Source organism: Dromaius novaehollandiae, chromosome 21 (genome assembly GCF_036370855.1).
Source record: "Dromaius novaehollandiae isolate bDroNov1 chromosome 21, bDroNov1.hap1, whole genome shotgun sequence".
Classification (NCBI taxonomy): domain Eukaryota; kingdom Metazoa; phylum Chordata; class Aves; order Casuariiformes; family Dromaiidae; genus Dromaius; species Dromaius novaehollandiae.
The window spans coordinates 5326897-5334614 of record NC_088118.1 but is presented as its reverse complement, the minus strand read 5'-3'; positions in this window follow the sequence as shown (position 1 = coordinate 5334614).

Genomic DNA, 7718 nt, shown 5'->3' with positions numbered 1-7718 from the left:
TGTTCTAGATCTCTAAACTCTTAGCAGGTGAGGCTGTTTAAGCTTAAATTTAATGCACTTTGATACTTATGAGCAAAGTTCTTGTACTGCAGGCCAGAGATGTGGAACTCTGCAGGTTTGTTTTGTGAGAATTGGTGCGTACGTTGTTTCTGGTTTAACCTGTTAAGAATTGCTTCTTTTACTTTGCTATGTGCTCCAGTTTGAGTAAACTGGAGATCTTAAAGCAAAAATTGGCTTTGTGGGCAGGAACCGAAAAAACCCAAACCCGGTCTCAGAGGCTTTTTCTGGTTTCCCATCACAGCCAAAGGAAGCGGTGAACTGTGTGGCTTTGACATCAGACTAAGGTTTAGCTCAAAAATAGGCCAAAGAATTCAGCAAGTTCTTGATAAGCCTTGTTGCAGAAAAAAACAAGGTCATTCAAAAAAAGTATTGAGAATCTGTAACTCCAGTTTGACGCTCAGGTTTTCCTCTGAGTTCAAAACTGAGACTGCCTGTCTCAGTCCAGTAATCCGTACTAGGGAATGAATTTAAAGATGTGGTGTCCCTTTTCCAGCTCTTGCTGGAATGTTGCTCTGACTGTTCTTGTTTTCGGCAGCAAACCAGATCTGCTTCCGTGGCTGGTGGCAGGACTCTGTTCTGTCACGTTCTTAGAAATGATCTATGTGTTTCTCTTAAAGCAGTTTCCTCTTCAGTGTTTATCCTCAATTATTTTGTAAATATGGAAAGCGTATGGACAGTTGCAACAATGAAGAAGCATTAGATGTAACCAGATGCTGGTTTAATATGAACATAGTCTTGAAATTCACATTTTGAGCCATGTGAGGAGCAATATGGCATAAATTGCTATAAGGTAAATGCTGCACTTTATTGCCACATCTATTAACTTGCTTGTTTTATGAGAAGTGACAGTTGTAATGGGGCTCGACAGAAGCAAAATGTATTTTTTAGTCTTTGTGAAGGATGTGTTCTGAGGTGCTTAGATGGTGCAAAGGGTGGTTGAAATGAGATTTTTAGGATGTTGTCAGTTACAGATGTCTTTCTGTCAAGTGAAAGTCTCTAACTTTGTATGAGTTAATATTTTCAATTGACACCTTTGAGAAATGAAGCTGGCTTTCTGTGTGAATTCAGAATTATGCATCTGAACGGGTTTCTTGGGCCGGAGAGGAAGGGCTAGCTTTTCTCTTTATTGACTACATTGGTGCTTTATGGCATGAAAAGCAGAGTGACCGGGAAAGGCAGTGTCAGCTGTGTACCCATCTGCCTCGAAGTGATTTGCTGTTGGTGACTATGTATCCATCTGTGTTGAGGAGCCTTGCCAAAGGTAACTGTGTGTCTCATTTCCATCTGTCTTCAGAAGAGATGGACCTAAACCAAAGCTTTTAAGCTGCACTTCATTAAACTTGGGAAAAACTCTCATCTGGGTCAGTTCTGCTTTACCAGGTAATAGAAGCGATGATCTTGAGTGTTTCGGAGGTGACTTCCCTCCAAATTCTCGCTCTCTGCCCTTACATATGTAATTAGGGCTGGTTCTGAATATCCATAATCTTGAGTGAAAGGATAGAGAGGAGAGGACATAACCTGATGCGGTTGGAGTAGAACTTGTATTTTTGCACTACATGTTTTGGTTGAAAATGATATTTCTGAATGGTATTTTCTAAAAAGTCAATTATTGCTACTTCTCATTTTTTAGGAACTGCTGCTTCATGTAAGCAGGGTAGTACTGTGTAGCTGTTAGCTGTCCTTGTGTTTGAAACAAATTATGGAAGTAGTATATGCAAGAAGAATGGTGAATGTTGTGAAGAAACTGCTGGGTTGCTTTACTTACTTTCTTGTACCAACCGTGAAAGGAACGGTACTAACTCAAAGCTGTGTCCCTAGCTACTTTGTTGGGTTTTTTCCTCTGTAAACTTAGAATGTGTGAGAAAGTTAGTTGTGAAGAAGGTCTTACATGAGACAAAGGCAAGGTAAGCTGAGGTGAAAGCATGTGAGGTATGAAGGGGACAGGTTCTGGTATGATGTGCTTCCTGTCTGCTCCCTTCTTTTGAGGCCAGAGTTGCTTCCCTCCCCCCCCCCCCCCCCCATTTGTTAGGTGTGGTTGGGTTTTTTGTGTTTGTGTTTTGTTTTTTGTTTTTTTTTTTTTGAGTTGCAGATATATCAGGAAATTGATGTGGCAGTAGAACAAAAGAACAGGTATTGTTAACAAACTCATACCTGGAAATAGTTTGAGCAGTGTGCTCATCCTGCTGGGGCTCAAAGCATTACACCCCGCTTTGCAACGTATCAGGATCTCGTGCTGCTTCTGGTATTTGTGTTTGACTGCTTTATCGCTGCTTTTCTTATTCTGTAGGATTGGCGATATCTGTCTGATTCCTGATAGCTGGTGTAGTTGAGCGCATCCTTTTAATTAAATGGCCTAAGATGGGAGTATTTGCCATATTGGTGCATTGACCTGTCTGTTTTGCTGCGTGGCTTCTGATATTAGCAAATAAAATGGCAAGATAGGAATTGCCAGACCCGATTAAATCGAAGAACCTTGTCGAGTAATATCCTGTCTCTGGCAGTGCCCAGGGACTGTGTCAAAATATGTAGTAAATCCAGAAGTGAGCAATTAGGAAGTAACCCATGCCTGAAGAGGTTTTTTCCTTCCCTCTGGTAAATGCTGTCTGATGCTCTGAAGAAGGAGGTTTAATCGCTAGTTAATGTTTGCAAAATGTTGTGAATGTGAGAAGAGTTTGTATTTACATATGTGAACCAATTCTTTGAAGCACATCCTGAAGTTCTTTCTGAAGCTTCTATTGGGGTAAGTCGTGTTTCTGCATGTAGATAACATCCTGTATGTGATTGTGGGAAGCTGCTTTGCCTGCCTGTTCTTTGATTTGCCTATCAAAGGGGCAGCCTCTAGCTGTACCTGCATTGTACAAGCAGGCTGTGTGGTTTGTTTCAGGCTTGGGTCTGTGTTGTACTTGGGAATGCTGGAGGCCAGCTGTTACTATGTTAACTCGGTGGAGATGAGCACAGGTGACTTGTATGGCTGTAAGCAAGTCTCTGGAAATTCTTTGTGCTTCTGCTTCCTATCGGCAAAATGAGAGTGGTGTATATATGCCCCTTTTTAGGGGAATATAATTCAGATATATCCAGATTTTGTGTAATACTTGATCCTGCAAGCAGCCCCCTTGAGGTGGGTGCGAGAAACCAGAGTGAAGTTCTGCTTACTGGGAATTATCTGGAATCCTGCTGCTTGGGGAAAATTTTATGATGAGGCAGGTGTATGAGTTCTGGGATAGGCAGACAAAATGTTTAGTAACTTGGTCTATTTCTCCCTTGACTTATATGCATTATAATACCTGTTTATAAAGGAAGGGGAAGTTGAAACTACTTTTCTTTTGCCAGTGGAAAGATTGCAGACTGTTTTGCCTAGCTGGAGGTGATGGGACAACTTCCAACATAGCGGGAAATGATCCTTGTTAGTATTAAAAAAAAAAAAAAAAAAAAAAACAAGCCTGTAAAGATCGTACGTATGATGCTGGGAAGCAGGCAGGCAAAGAAGAGGAGAGAAGACGACAGGAAGGAAGGATGTTCTTCCCTTTGCCTTAAGACATGTGCCTTTTTAATTACTACAGATACACTGCTCTTGTGACCCGGGGATAAAAGGTAGCACCCCTTTGTCCTTTCATATGCCACATGTGAAGTGATACTCCTGCAGAAGTGGATGGAGAGCAAAGTGCTTTATAAATTCTTGAAACCATACTTTGAACTATCTAAATGATCGTTATAATACATTATTCAGTCAGTTAGAGGTACTTTGCAAAAAACTGAAATATATCTTCAATGTAAGTGCATCTGTTGTTTCTTGCAAATGATTAGCAGTCACTGAAATGTACGTTTTATTTTACTGTGTGGCTGCACTGATTTGTTGTAATTAAGGACCGTGTGTGAGACTAAAACTAGCTGTATTTGGTGGAGCTAGGGCATTGGGTCATGCTGTGTTTACCAGATTGTAAATGTGGTTGACAAAATAGTGTGCTGTGTTACGGTAGAATCTAAAGACTATACCTGTGCTTGAGAGCCCCGCTGTTACGTGGGCTGGGCTGACAGATAGCAAAATCGGCAGGAGTGTGTTCAGAATCCAAATAGAATGGAGAAAGAACGGAGTAAAAGAAATCTTATTTTTAGAATTGGCTGATGTTTATCATCCTCATTTTGGGAAGGGGAGGATGGGAAGAGCATCAAGAAACGGTTTTGCTGCTGAGGCAAAACAGCTGTGAAAAGGTCGAGGTCAAAGTTTCCTGTCCTCCTCTCCCCTGCCTCTGAAAAGCAGAAAAGAAACCTCCCTACCTCCAGAAGAACAGAGCAGTGCACTTCTGGGATTATGAAAAATTAGAGCTTTCAGTTTGGTTTTAGTTTTAAAACCTGAATGCTCTTCCTTAGAAAGTGTTTCTGAAATATTTATATTACATTTCTGTTTCCACTGGAAAGCAAGGCCTGTTTCATGTGAGGATAAATTAAGAGGAAGATGTTATTTTGTAGTCGAAAGACTGTTCTGAGAAGCAGGTCAGTTTTTATCTATGTGTAAGTATTGATAAAATGGAAAGCATGGAGTGCTTGGACATGAGTCATCAGGCAAGGCAGATATCCAGCTCCTACACTTTTTTCTTCTATTCGGTGATAGACTGCATGTTTTGTATGTTTTGATGGGTTCTTTACATAACTGTTTTCTACTATAATTGGAGAAGTCGGCCTGTAAAGGGAATGGGGAAATGGGGTTAAGTGTGAAGGCTAATGTTCTCTAACCTTATTTGGTGAACAGTTTTCTTAATTTTTGATCAACTTCTTCCTCCTCAATCTTCCCTGTCATTTAGGAAAAACACATTGCCACAAGGAAGGTGTATATACAGTTAGCTGTTTTCTGAGTTATGTGGCGGTAAAACCTGTTAGCCCAAATAACTACTAGGTAGACAAAGCATGTGCCTGGTTGACTCCTCTAGAGGAAAAGGGGCAGGGTGTTAAATGCTGGAAAGATGCGGCTCTACTTTCACATACCAGTTTTAGCAAAATAATTGTAGGAGATGCTGGTAGTAGTAGCATGAAGAAGTAAGTGCCACAGTGATGTGGGTGGAAGAAGAGTAGGAAATAACAAAGGATGGGCAAGTATGATGTGCAGATGGCAATGGTGGCGGAGAGGACAGGTGAATGGAATGGAACCATTGATATGAACATGACCAATGTACCGGTGTGCTCCCCTCCTCTTTCCCCCCTGCCTTCTCGAATGAAGATGATTCGAGGCTTTATGCAGGGAGCTCCAGACAATTTGAGAGGTAGCCTGGAAGGTTAAAACTTCCAGCTTCTAAGGGTGAAATTTGCTTTTGAGCAAAAGTATTCTGAGTATGTGTAACAGACCTGAAGTGATACCTGTGCTTTATATGTACCATTTCCTTGGCAGAGCACACAGTTAATTCATTCATCTAGTGACTCCATGCTGTCTGGAGAACGCAACTCTGACCTTTTAAAGTAGCTGCTGAAGTGAAAAATGCAAAGGACTGGAATTCGCAAGCTGCTTATCCTTAAACTGAAGTAGGCAGGGTTCTATGCATTTGGTATGTTCTGCACCACTTCAGAGTGGTAACTGTTTCACTATCAAAGAGGTTCATTCCACGTGACCGTGGCCCTGTATTGTATGGCTAGTCAGAGGAGGTGACCATGGCCCTGTATTGTATGGCTGTTCAGAGGAGGTAACATTTTTCTGCTCTAAAGTTGCTGTGTCTTAAGTCACCTTTCCAAGTTAAGAACTGAAGAGCCCCAAGTTAGAAACTGTAGCCCCTAGGCAGAAGGCGGTTCACACTGTCAGTCTTAGGTGCCCTGTTGAATAACTTTTGTCTGGCGCAGCTGCTGAGGTAGTCGGTAAGCGCTTGGATCTGTCCATAGGACTCTGTTTCTTTTTGAGCTGGTAAAATGAAAAGGTGGTTAAAGGGAATACCTATTAACAAATAAGCAGATATTAGCAGAATAGGTGGCTGTAGGAGATGGGCTATGTGTTGTTTACCCCTAAGAGAAACCCCTTGAAACGTGAAGGCATCTTCCACTGTTCTGGTGTCGTCACTCATTGTCCAGCTGCTGCACTAAGAAGGAGTTGTATTTTTTTTGTGTGTTATTGCCGGGCCTTTTTGTTCTCACTCGGAAGCAAAACAGCTGGGAGGAAGCTCGTGGTAAGCTTTCTTTTGCATGATGTTTCTATGGAAACTGTCACCTCTCCAGCAGGTTCTCCAAAGGGCACAAGCTGTGGATGCCTCTGAGTAATTGTTACATTTACACACCTCTGAACCTTATCCCTGGATGCCAGTGGATCTCTAATGGTTTCCTAGGTGACTGTTCCCTGTGCTGTGGACAATAATAGCTGTGTCAGCAATGGTAAATGGTGCTTTCTATACCTCTTGTTGCTGATAGCGAAACATCACCTGGAATCTTGGGACTGTAGAACCCAGTCTGGGGCCTTTCTGTGCTGTAAGGGAATGTGTCTGTGATGGACAGTCAAAGTGTGCGTTTCTGTATGAGTTAAAGTGACGACTGGATTTTGTCCTGACTTATTAGAGCTGCTAGGTGGAAAAGCAGCTTTTTCCGTTCTGAAAACGCGTGGGGTTTTTTGCTTGTTACTGCCTATTACTTGCCGTTATGATCAAGTGAAGACCTTTTAGGGTGAAAGATCCTTTTGTCAGGAGTAGGCGTCACTCTGCTCAGAAGTTTGCTCGTTCTTGTTACTTGAATAAACTTTTAGAAAGGGCGTAGAAGTTCCAGCAGAAGATTCAGCAAAAATAGGAGGGGGCTATCCAGTATGTTGGCAGTCCAAGCATGCACCTGAACTGTAAGAGGAAAAAAGTTTAAAGGCCTTGCTGTGATGTGTATAGCTAATCATTTTAATTGAAATGAAACGGACAGGAGTGAGAATTTCACTGTAAAATGGCTTGTATCTTCTCTCTCTTGTAGCCTGTTACTTTGCCTTATGTTAGACTCTAAAGAAAGGTTTCTGGAAGAGAATTAGATGACTCTTTTCCTGGAAGACACACTTCCAGTTCTTCCATACAAACACTTCTCCTTGCATCTGTGTTCTGCCAGCCATGGTAAGATAGGTTGTGATAAATGCTTCTAGATAAATTGTTGTCTTCCCCCCCCCCCCACCCCCCCACCCCCCCCGTTCTAATGAGCAGAGGTAGTGGGTGTGGGTTTGGGGGTTTTCTTGTTTTTAGAAGTTGGTTCACTTCACATAGTTGTATGAAGTCTTTGAACCTTTTATTTTGGCCTGAGTTCTTCACAAATGCTGAATCTGTAACATAATTGCCACTTAGAGCAAAGTGATGTCTGGTCATCAAAGACGTGGTATTTTGGGTGGATGGGAGTATTAGAAACACAGCAAAACACCTCTTTTGGAGATAATGTCCGTAGACTCTGGAGTCTGAGTGCTTTGTTTTCTTGACAAATAATCTGTTCATGAAATGAGAAACTTGAATTGTAAAACTATTTCAATATGTGCTGAAAAGTGAACAGAAATTCTCTAAGTTGATCAGCAGTTTCTCTTCGGTGTTGGAATGGTTAAATGCTAGTCTTAAATACAAAAGTAAGGCTTTTGGTACTGAAAGAAGTGTCAAAAATGTTGACCTTTATCTGGAACTTTCACTGGCATGCAGCAAATCTTTACCTCTTTTTCAATACTGTAAACAGCTTTGAGT